The sequence below is a fragment of the Labeo rohita genome, chromosome 22 (genome assembly GCF_022985175.1).
Source record: "Labeo rohita strain BAU-BD-2019 chromosome 22, IGBB_LRoh.1.0, whole genome shotgun sequence".
NCBI lineage: Eukaryota > Metazoa > Chordata > Actinopteri > Cypriniformes > Cyprinidae > Labeo > Labeo rohita.
In genome coordinates this window covers 27,413,464-27,423,321 of record NC_066890.1, presented here as the reverse complement: position 1 = coordinate 27,423,321, position 9,858 = coordinate 27,413,464, and positions in this window count along the sequence as shown.

Sequence of the window (9,858 nt, the reverse complement as noted above, 5' to 3'; positions counted from 1 at the left end):
TGTTGATTATGACAAAAAAAATTTAAATTAAGGTTACGCTGAGGCACTTACAATGGAAGTGAATGAGACCCATTTTTGGAGGACCTACAAGCATAAATGTTAAGATTATGAATTTCTAAAAGCATTTACATTAAAGCATTACTAAAACTAATGTATATATTGAGCTCTAAAGCTGTTTAACTCAATATTTTATAGTATTTTACAGCCTCACTCACTTCCATTGCAAAGTACGGAAGTTTGTTTCTGCCACTGAATAAAAAATAAAAAAGGTTATTGTGACTTTTTATCTCGCAATTCTGACTTTTTTTCTCAGAATTGATATAAACCCTCAACTTTGAGAAATGAAGTCAGAATTGGGTGATGTAAACTCGCAATTGTGACTTTATTTGAAAGTTTATTTTTTGCGAGTTTGTCTCACAATTCTGAGAAAAATTTAATCTTTTTCATTTTTTATTCAGTGGCAGAAACAAACTTCCATACTTTACAATAGAAGTAAATGGGGCCAATTTGTGATCTCGCAAAAATCTCATAATTCTGACTTTTTCTCTCAATTGTGAGTTTATATCTTGCATTTCTGACTTTATAACTCAATTACAAGTTTATATCTCATAGATCTGAGAAAAAAGTCAGAATTGCGAGTTTTTCTCGCAATTTTGACTTTACCTTCCCAACTGAGTTTATAACATGCAATTCTAAGAAAAAAGTCAGAATTGCGAGTTTTTCTCACAATTTTGACTTTATAACTCACAATTACTAGTTTATATCATGCAATTCTGAGGGGAAAAAAGTCAGAATTGCGAGTTTTTCTCACAATTTTGACTTTACCTTCGCAACTGTGAGTTCATAACATGCAATTCTAAGAAAAACGTCAGAATCGTGAGTTTATATCTCACAATTCTCACTTTATAACTCACAATTACTAGTTTATATCATGCAATTCTGAGGGGAAAAAAGTCAGAATTGTGAGATAAAAAGTCATAATAACCTTTTTTATTTTTTATTCAGTGGCAGAAACAAACTTCCATACTTTACAATAGAAGTGAAAAGTCAATTTTGACTTTTTCTCTCAATTGTTTATATCTAGCAATTCTGACTTTATAACTCAATTATGAGTTCATATCTCACAGTTCTGAGAAAAAAAGTCACAACTGAGTTTTTCTCGCAATTCTGACTTTTTCTCTCAATTATGAGTTTATATCATGCAATTCTGAGAAAAAAAGTCAGAATTGTGAATTTTTCTTGCAATTTTGAATTCTGAGAAAAACGTTCTTGTGAGTTTATATCTTGCATTTCTGACTTTGTAACTCGCAATTGCAAGTTTGTATCACAATTTGGAGAAAACTTCAGAATTATTGAGTTTTTCTCAAATTGAGTTTTTCTCACAATTCTGACTCGATTGTGAGTTTATGTCTCGCAATTCTGACCTTAAAACTAATTACGAGTTTATATCACAATTCTGAGAAAAAAGTTCTTGTGAGTTATTTCTTGCATTTCTGCAATCGCAAGTTTTCTCACAATTCTGACCTTTTCTCTCAATTGTGAGTTTATATCACGCGATTCTGGGAAAAAAAGTCAGAATTGTGAGTTTATATTTTGCAATTCTGACTTTATAACTCAATTACAATTTCATATTCCAATTTGAGTCCTTTGCGATGGAAGCCCGTTTACGCCACTAAATTAAAAAAAAAAAAATCTTTTTATCTCACAGTTCTGACTTTTTTCTCAGAATCGCGAGATATGAAGTCAGAAATAGTCCAAATTGCAAGAATAACTCGCGATTCTGTCTTTATAATTGCGAATTTTCTCACAATTCTGACTTTTTCTCTCAATTGTGAGTTTATATCACGCAATTCTGAGAAAAAAAGTCAGAACTGCGAGTTTATTTTTCACAATTCTGACCTTAAAACTAACAATTCAGAGTTCATATCTCACGATTCTGAGAAAAAAAGTCAGAACTGTGAGATAAAAAGTCTTTTTTTTTTTTTTTAATTCAGTGGTGTAAACGGGCTTCCATAGCAAAGTACTCAAATTGGTAATGCACTTTATTTATTTTTTTTTTTTTTTAAAAAGAAAAATGTGCTAGAAATTGCTATGAATTATTGCTTGACTGAAATATCTTATAATTTAAAATATATTTCATGTAAGTTTATATCTTTTTTTGATTGCGACTTTTGAACTGCAACTTTATTTCCAATAACTGTGACGATTTCTTATAATTGTTCCAGTCATTTCACATTCAAATGTTCTTTTGAACTTTGTTCATCAAAAAATCTGCAAAAATATTAAGCAGCGCAACTGTTTATAACATTTATAATAATAATAGGAAATGCTCCACCCAATCAGCATACATTGAGTATTTTAACATTACAAATTGGTCTGATTCACTTCCATTGTAAAAGCCTCACTGTAACACACTTTTTTTTTTTTTTAAGAAAATAAGGGACAAGTCAAAATAATTTTTTGTCATAATCAGCCCACAAGTGTTGAGCTCAACTTGTACTGAACCTGTAACAGGCCGTTTTAACTAACTATACAAACTAATCACATGCATTACAAGCAGATTAAATGATTTGAATCCCTTTTTAAACATAACGTGCCGTGGAATACGCACTTGTAAACAAAAAAATAGTCATTTTCCAATTGGCTCTGACAGAAACCTCAAATGCTTATTTAAAGTCAAGCATATCATGTTCTCGAGTCTTCATCCTGAAGAGCCGCACTATTGACATCATGTCATTAAGGTCCGAGAGATTGTATTTGTTTTGGCTCAAGCGGGCAAAGCATTGCGTCGCAGATCGCTCTCATTTCTTCCTTCTCTCTACAAGCTCTTCTTCCTGTTTGGCAGCCGACCCGTTCGTCTAGATCTGGAAGGCTTCCCGAATCAAACATGCGTCTTCAATTTGGGCCTGCGAAGAAAACAATCACATTTTCCCCTCCCTCAGATTCAGTTCCTGACAGCAGATTGAGATGTGGTCGCCGCGAAGAAGTCTGGCTTTGACGGAAGTTTGGACTGAGTATTTCAAGGGGTCCTGAATGTAAATTGGGCTTAAAGGGAGATGCTTGGCAGACTCGGGTAACCTGGTCCAAAACGTTGTATATTTTCGGAGCAGCGCGGCTGGTGGGAACAGATTGAGGTAACGTGAGGTGGACCACCCATGCCCTTTCTCTCCAAGAGAGCTGCACCACCATTAATTAGAGCCATTCTCTGAGGTGGATTCTGCGGCCGGGACACCTGTGAACTCAGAAGTGGGCTGTCGCGCACACAAAACGGCCCCTGATTCATGTTTTGTGCACCGGTGCCCAATAAAAATCACTTCCAGCTCCTGCAGACACCCAGAAATCCTCCACATATGTTTCTCCACATCGTGCTGTTGACACGTTATGGAAGCGTGAACATTTTAAAGGGATAGCTCTCCCAAAAATGAAAATGTGTTGAAAATGTACTCACCCTCAGGCCATCCAAGATGTAGATGAGTTTCTTCAGCTGAAGAGATTTGGAGAAATTTAGCATTACGTCACTTGCTCACCAATGGATCCTCTGCGGTGAATGGGTGCCGGCATAATGAGAGTCCAAACAGCTGATAAATACATCACAAAAATACACAAGGGTCATTTTACAATTAGGCGTACGTTTGGAATTTGACAATGTGAAGAACATTTTTTTCCTGTTTCCCAAAAACCCAAACATGACCTGCTTTGAAACAACCTACATTGTATAAAATGCTATAAATAAAGGTGATCTGTAGGAATATGTTCATAAAATACCATCTATGTTTGCTACTGTCCACCATGTTACCTTTACTGGGTAACTTAGTTGACATTTTTAGTGTTTTGGGACTACACTCAACATGGAAGCCTAGAACTACTGAATAACACTGATATATTTTCATAAACAAAACATAAGTTTTAGTTAAATTGTCTTGTTAAAATTTGCAACAATAATACTTGTGTAACACTGTTGACAGTCAATTAATCCACTCTTGACAGGTTTGCTAGTTTAGTCAGTATTAGGGGAAAGAGAGAGAGCATAACTTCTAGTGTTTCATCCATGTGATTCTAGATGAAATATCATCATACTGCACAAATTATGTGAGAATGGGTCAAACCATTTTTCCATTTTTAGTTTTCTAGTGGGTAACTTAGTTGACAATGGTTTTTCGGACACAAATAAAAAAAGTTATATCACAATAAACCCTTATTATTTTTGAAGCGCACTCCCAAAACTATAAAATTAATTGACATTTGAGATGATTAACAAAATTAACAATTTATAATACTTAAATACAGAGTAGAATGAGCAACTTTACAAAATCGGACAGCTGAATACCAGGGTTGTATGTGACATAAACATCATTTCTGAACAAAAGACATGGCTTTTTCAACATACAGTGTGATTGGGAAAAATATAATTGTGTACTAGAAAAGTAAGCATTGGGGATTTATATTGATTAAAATATATTAAAAACATACTTCATGGACATAGAATGACCCACAAGAAAGTTAATCTACACAACTGTAGTCCATCAGTTAATGTATTTAAAAGTGAAAATCTGCATGTTTGTAGTAACAAATCGATTATTAAGATGTTTTTAACTTCATCATTGCTTCAGGCTAGAATACTAGAGGCTAGAGTCCTTACTTCATAATATTTCATAATACTAAGGAAATGACGTGCACTACGGAAATCCTACGGTTAATACATAAGAGATGGGAAGAAGAAATATATTTCACTGTTGGGTAATTATACTGTATATAAACTCCGGGAATCAGGGAGCTTTTATTAATAATGTGTGTTTTTGCTTTTTACTTTCACTTTTGAGATCTCTTGTACTCTGTTTATACTATGGAGCTCAAGTACTTACCTACTCTTTTACAAGATTAGATGTTTGTAAGTTGTCCTCGGGATCTACAAATTATTCGCCGTCCTCCTATCAGTCATCTCTCCTTATTTATGTGGTAAGTGAAATTGTATGTACTGTAATGTAACAGGCTAGCATTATTGATTTTCCGTGCATTTCCAAATGCGGATTCACTATTCGGGCACATCTAGTCGCCATAATGTGCAAAATCCAGGTTTCCAGGTCTTTGGGGCGACCCTGATGCAACATGAAATATTTTACTGGAATCCAACTGGATATAAATGGGGGTTCAATCTCTCTCCGCAGTGGTCCGGGGCCTTTACAGGGACTTTGAGGTGTTTTGCCTCATGTGGATACCAATAAATCTGTCACCCGCAGAGATTCGTCTCCCGCCCTCTGTGGGGAACAAATTGTGGCGTTCGGGGAGGGTTGAGGGGGGAGAAGTGACCTGTCAGAGCGCTCCATTTATCACAGGGACAAAACGCTCCCGATTCTTTCTGCTGACCGCCAGGAACCTTCTGCTAAGCACATTCAGGAGATGCACGCTCCGGAATATTTTCATTGAATCAATACACCTATTTGCAAGTGACGTCAAGACCTCTGGGTAGAAAGAAGTGGGAGAATGAGACTATTATATTTCAAATGCAATTTTCACATGTAAGAAATCATAATGAGAATGCTTAATTTTAAAAAGCCAACAAATTTACTGTAAAGTAGTAGACAATATGAACAGATAAATTTAATCATAACAGTCATAAATGTGTACATTTATGTATGCATCTCATAAAGTGTTCATTAGCTACAAAACAGACTGCAAATTAACAATGTGTCAAACCTTTGCTGTTTCGTGGCTTGTCTAGACTTGCAACTATACATTTTTTAATAACTTTCTGCCTTTTGGCATTTTTTCAATAATATGTAAAAATAAATTATTGCACAAAAAAAATCAGTTCAAAAACTGCTTTTCTTTGGACTGTGCGAGTGAATTGTGTGAAATATCTTTTTTGCACCATACTGTGAAAAAGTTTGAAGTCAGTGAGATTTTTCTGATGTTTTTGAAAGAAGTCTGTTTTGCTCACCAAGGCTGCATTTATTTAAGAATAAATGTGAAATATTATCATAATCTAAAATAACTGTTTTCTGTTTGAATAGATTTTAAAATGTATTTTTTTTTTCCTGTGATGCAGAGCTGAATTTTAAGCATCATTACACCAGTTTTCAGTATCACGTTATCCTTCAGAAATCATTCTAATATGTTGATTTGCTGCTCAAGAAACATTCAGTATTTTGTATGAGTGTTGAAAGCTTTTGTGCTGCTTAATATTTTTGTGGAAATTCAAATTTGTGGAATTTACGTTTTGATGAATATAATTCATTTGAAATAGAAATCTTTTAGTTCACTCCAAAATTAAAATATCCTCACCCCCATGTGATCCAAGATGTTCATGTCTTTCTTTCTTCAGTCGAAAAGAAATCAAGGTTTCTGAGGAAAACATCCCTGAATTTTTTTCCATATAGCGTGAAGTCGTGGGAAGAGCATTTGTGGTTAGGAAGTATATAATTTTTTATTTTTTTAGAAAATGACCAATCATTTCGCTAGGTAAGATCCGGTTGGGATAAGATAAGGCTGGGATCGTGTAGAGCCCTTTAAAGCTGCATTGAAACTGCAATTTCGACCTTCAACATGGTCCCCATTGAAGTCCAATATACAGAGAAAAATCCTGGGATGTTTTCCTCAGCACAAAAGCTTTCAACACTCATACAAAATACTGAATGTTTTCTCTCATACTTTTAATGTTTACATGGTCAGTTTTGGTCGGTCAATCAATCAAAAAAATAAAGAAATAAAAAGAAATCCAAACTTTTGAATGGTACGATAATGTCACAGTTATTAGAAATGAAGATGCAATTACAACAAAAAAGTTGTAAAAAAAAAAGTCATTATGACATATAAAGTCACAAGATGTTAAATTTAAATTATGAGATAAATCACAATTGCACAAAAAAAGTTGCAATTTACTCGGAAGTGGACTTAAAAACATTATAATTATCTTCCTTATTACCATGCTAAAATTATATTTTACACTAGTAGTGAAAGTAGTCAGTCAAGCAATAACACATTTTTAATATACAGATGAAGTCAAAGATTTACATACACTTTGCAGAATCTGCGAAATATTAATTATTTTACCAAAATAAGAGGGATCATAAAAAATACATTATTTTTTATTTAGTACTGACCTGAATAAGAAATTTCACATACAAGACCTTTACATATAGTTCACAAGAGAAAATAATAGTTGAATTTATAAAAATTATCCCGTTCAAAAGTTTACACACACTTGATTCTTAATTCTGTGTTGTTACTTGAATGATCCACAGCTGTTTTTTGTTTAGTAATAGTTGTTCATGAGTCCCTTGTTTGTCCTGAACAGTTAAACTACCTGCTGTTCTTCAGAAAAATCCTTTTCAGCATTTTTGTGTATTTGGACCCTTTCCAACAATGACTGTATGATTTTGAGATCCATCTTTTCACACTGAGGACAACTGAGAGACTCATATGCAACTATTACAGAAGATTCAAATGCTCACTGATGCTTCAGATGGAAAAACAATGCATTGAGAGCTGGGGGTGAAAACTTTTAGAATTTGAAGATCAGGGTAAATTTAACTTATTTTGTCTTCTGGCAAACAAGTATCTTCTGCAGCTTCTGAAGGGCAGTACTAAATGAACAAACAAACAAAAAAAGATATTTAGACAAAAATGCACACATCTTCATTCTGGTCAAAAGTTTTCACCCCCTGGCTCTTAATGCATAGTGTTTCCTTCTGGAGCATCAGTGAGTGTTTGAACCTTCTGTAATAGTTGCATATGAGTCTCTCAGTTGTCCTCAGTGTGAAAAGATGGATCTCAAAATCATACAGTCACTGTTGGAAAGGGTTCAAATACACAAAATGCTGAAAAGGGTTTTTCTGAAGAACAGCAGGCAGTTTAACTGTTCAGGACAAACACACAGCTGTGGATTATTCAGGTAACAAAACAGTATTAAGAATCAAGAGTATGTAAACTTTTGAACAGGCTCATTTTCATAAATTCAACTATTATTTTTTCTTGTGGACTATATTTAAACATCTTCTATTTAGAATATATTTCTCAGGTCATACTAAATAAAACATAACATGCATTTTGTATGATCCCTCTTATTATGGTAAAATACTTAACATTTTGCAGATTCTAAAAAGTGTATGTAAACGTGTAGACTTCAACTGTACATTGTAACAAGCATTTTCTGGTCTGTATATGTATAAAGGCTGTTTATGCAAAATAGTAGTGTCTAATGTATATATTATATGAAAAAAAGACATATATGTACTGTTTAAAAAAATGATTCATTGAAATATGTTGAAACTTGCCAATCGTAAAGACAGCCTACTGATATATAGAGCGTGGGAGGTCCCAAAAGCCACACGCATATTCGTCCGCTATTGACTCACATTCAAATCAGCTGTTCTGACACATAAGTATTGACCTGTGCGTTTGGGTCAGCATATTATACCTGATGAAATATTCAATCCCATTATTCACAATCCTGTCAGACGGATCTTATTATGCATTCAGCTGAATTACAAAGTGGCTAAATTGGAAAAACGCACATTAGCGACATTGGAATAAACCAAAACACACTCTGATTGGTTGACGAGGGCGGGGCGCACATGGGCGCTGGCCAATCCCACGCCTTGCGAAGTTTGATTGATTGGCCGTCCGCCAATGGTGGTGGGCGTATAAAGGAAATAAACAAAACTCGTTCTCAATGGCAGGAATCTAGGAAGACAGATCATGGTAACAGCCAATAATAAATGGATCATGCTTCTATGTTTTTAAACCCCCTGGCAGATGTGTTGAATGGGAAACCTTGTGTGGGAGAAAATAGACCTTTATTGATCAGAAACAAGTGGAGCGGGGGAAAAAAAAGACATGAAAGAAAAGCAATCGGGTGAAAGCTGCCAAGGCTTCCTCATGTAAGATGCATGCGACGACGTCTATAATCTTTTTATCTGATGTAACCAAAGCATTGATTTGAATTGTATATGAAAGCACCATCTAACACAATCCACACCGATATCAATGTCATGTAATAATGGCGTGCGTTTAGCATCAACGAACGCTCTTTTCCATCGCGGCCGCGAATTCCCAAATAATCCCGTTTGCTTTCCCTCCTCCTGAGAAGGGCTGCACGCAAGCCTGACCGATCTCGCCCAAACCGTCTGGTTCTGGCCCAAGCGAAACATCCAGGTCCCGAATAAAAAACTGGCTCGCGATGGTGTGGTCTCAAAATACTTTGTCTGTGGCCAGACAATTAAGGACTTAGGTGTGGCAGAAGGGAAGAATGTGGAAATCGGATCTTTGCAGAGAGCGCGGCCCCACACCCTGTAGTCTTGGCTTCCTGCGAATGCCACATGCACCCGTACGCACTACAGCGTAGGGTTGTCCTCCATTGTGTTCGAATCTCTGCTGAGAGATCTAAGGAGACCGGGGCTGGCTCTTCCCCCTCCGTAACCCGCGGGACACCAATGGGAACCTATCCATCAAAGCCGGTGACATTCGAAACTTGTTTTGGGAAGCTGTTGCTGCAGCTTTTGGTTGCTCTGGCACACTGTAACGCTGTAATTTGGTTTGTGTGTCACATTTGTAAGAATGAATAGTAAAAAGACACAGACGCGGGCCGATGCCCTGATAACTCTGGACAAGATAAATGGCTGCAAACAGGAAGAGGTACAGCCTGTTCAGCTGTACATGGCCCCCAAGGGTCACACCGATATCCTCCCCTTAAAATCTTTTGACTGCATACGCAAACCTCCTGTGATCGCACGATATGGCGCAGTTACAGATGTTAGTGCTGAGTTTCTCAAACTGATATTCATTAATTTATATATTTGTACATTTTTTCTGCTAAACTATATATATATATATATAAAATGACAAAATGCTAATTTTAGA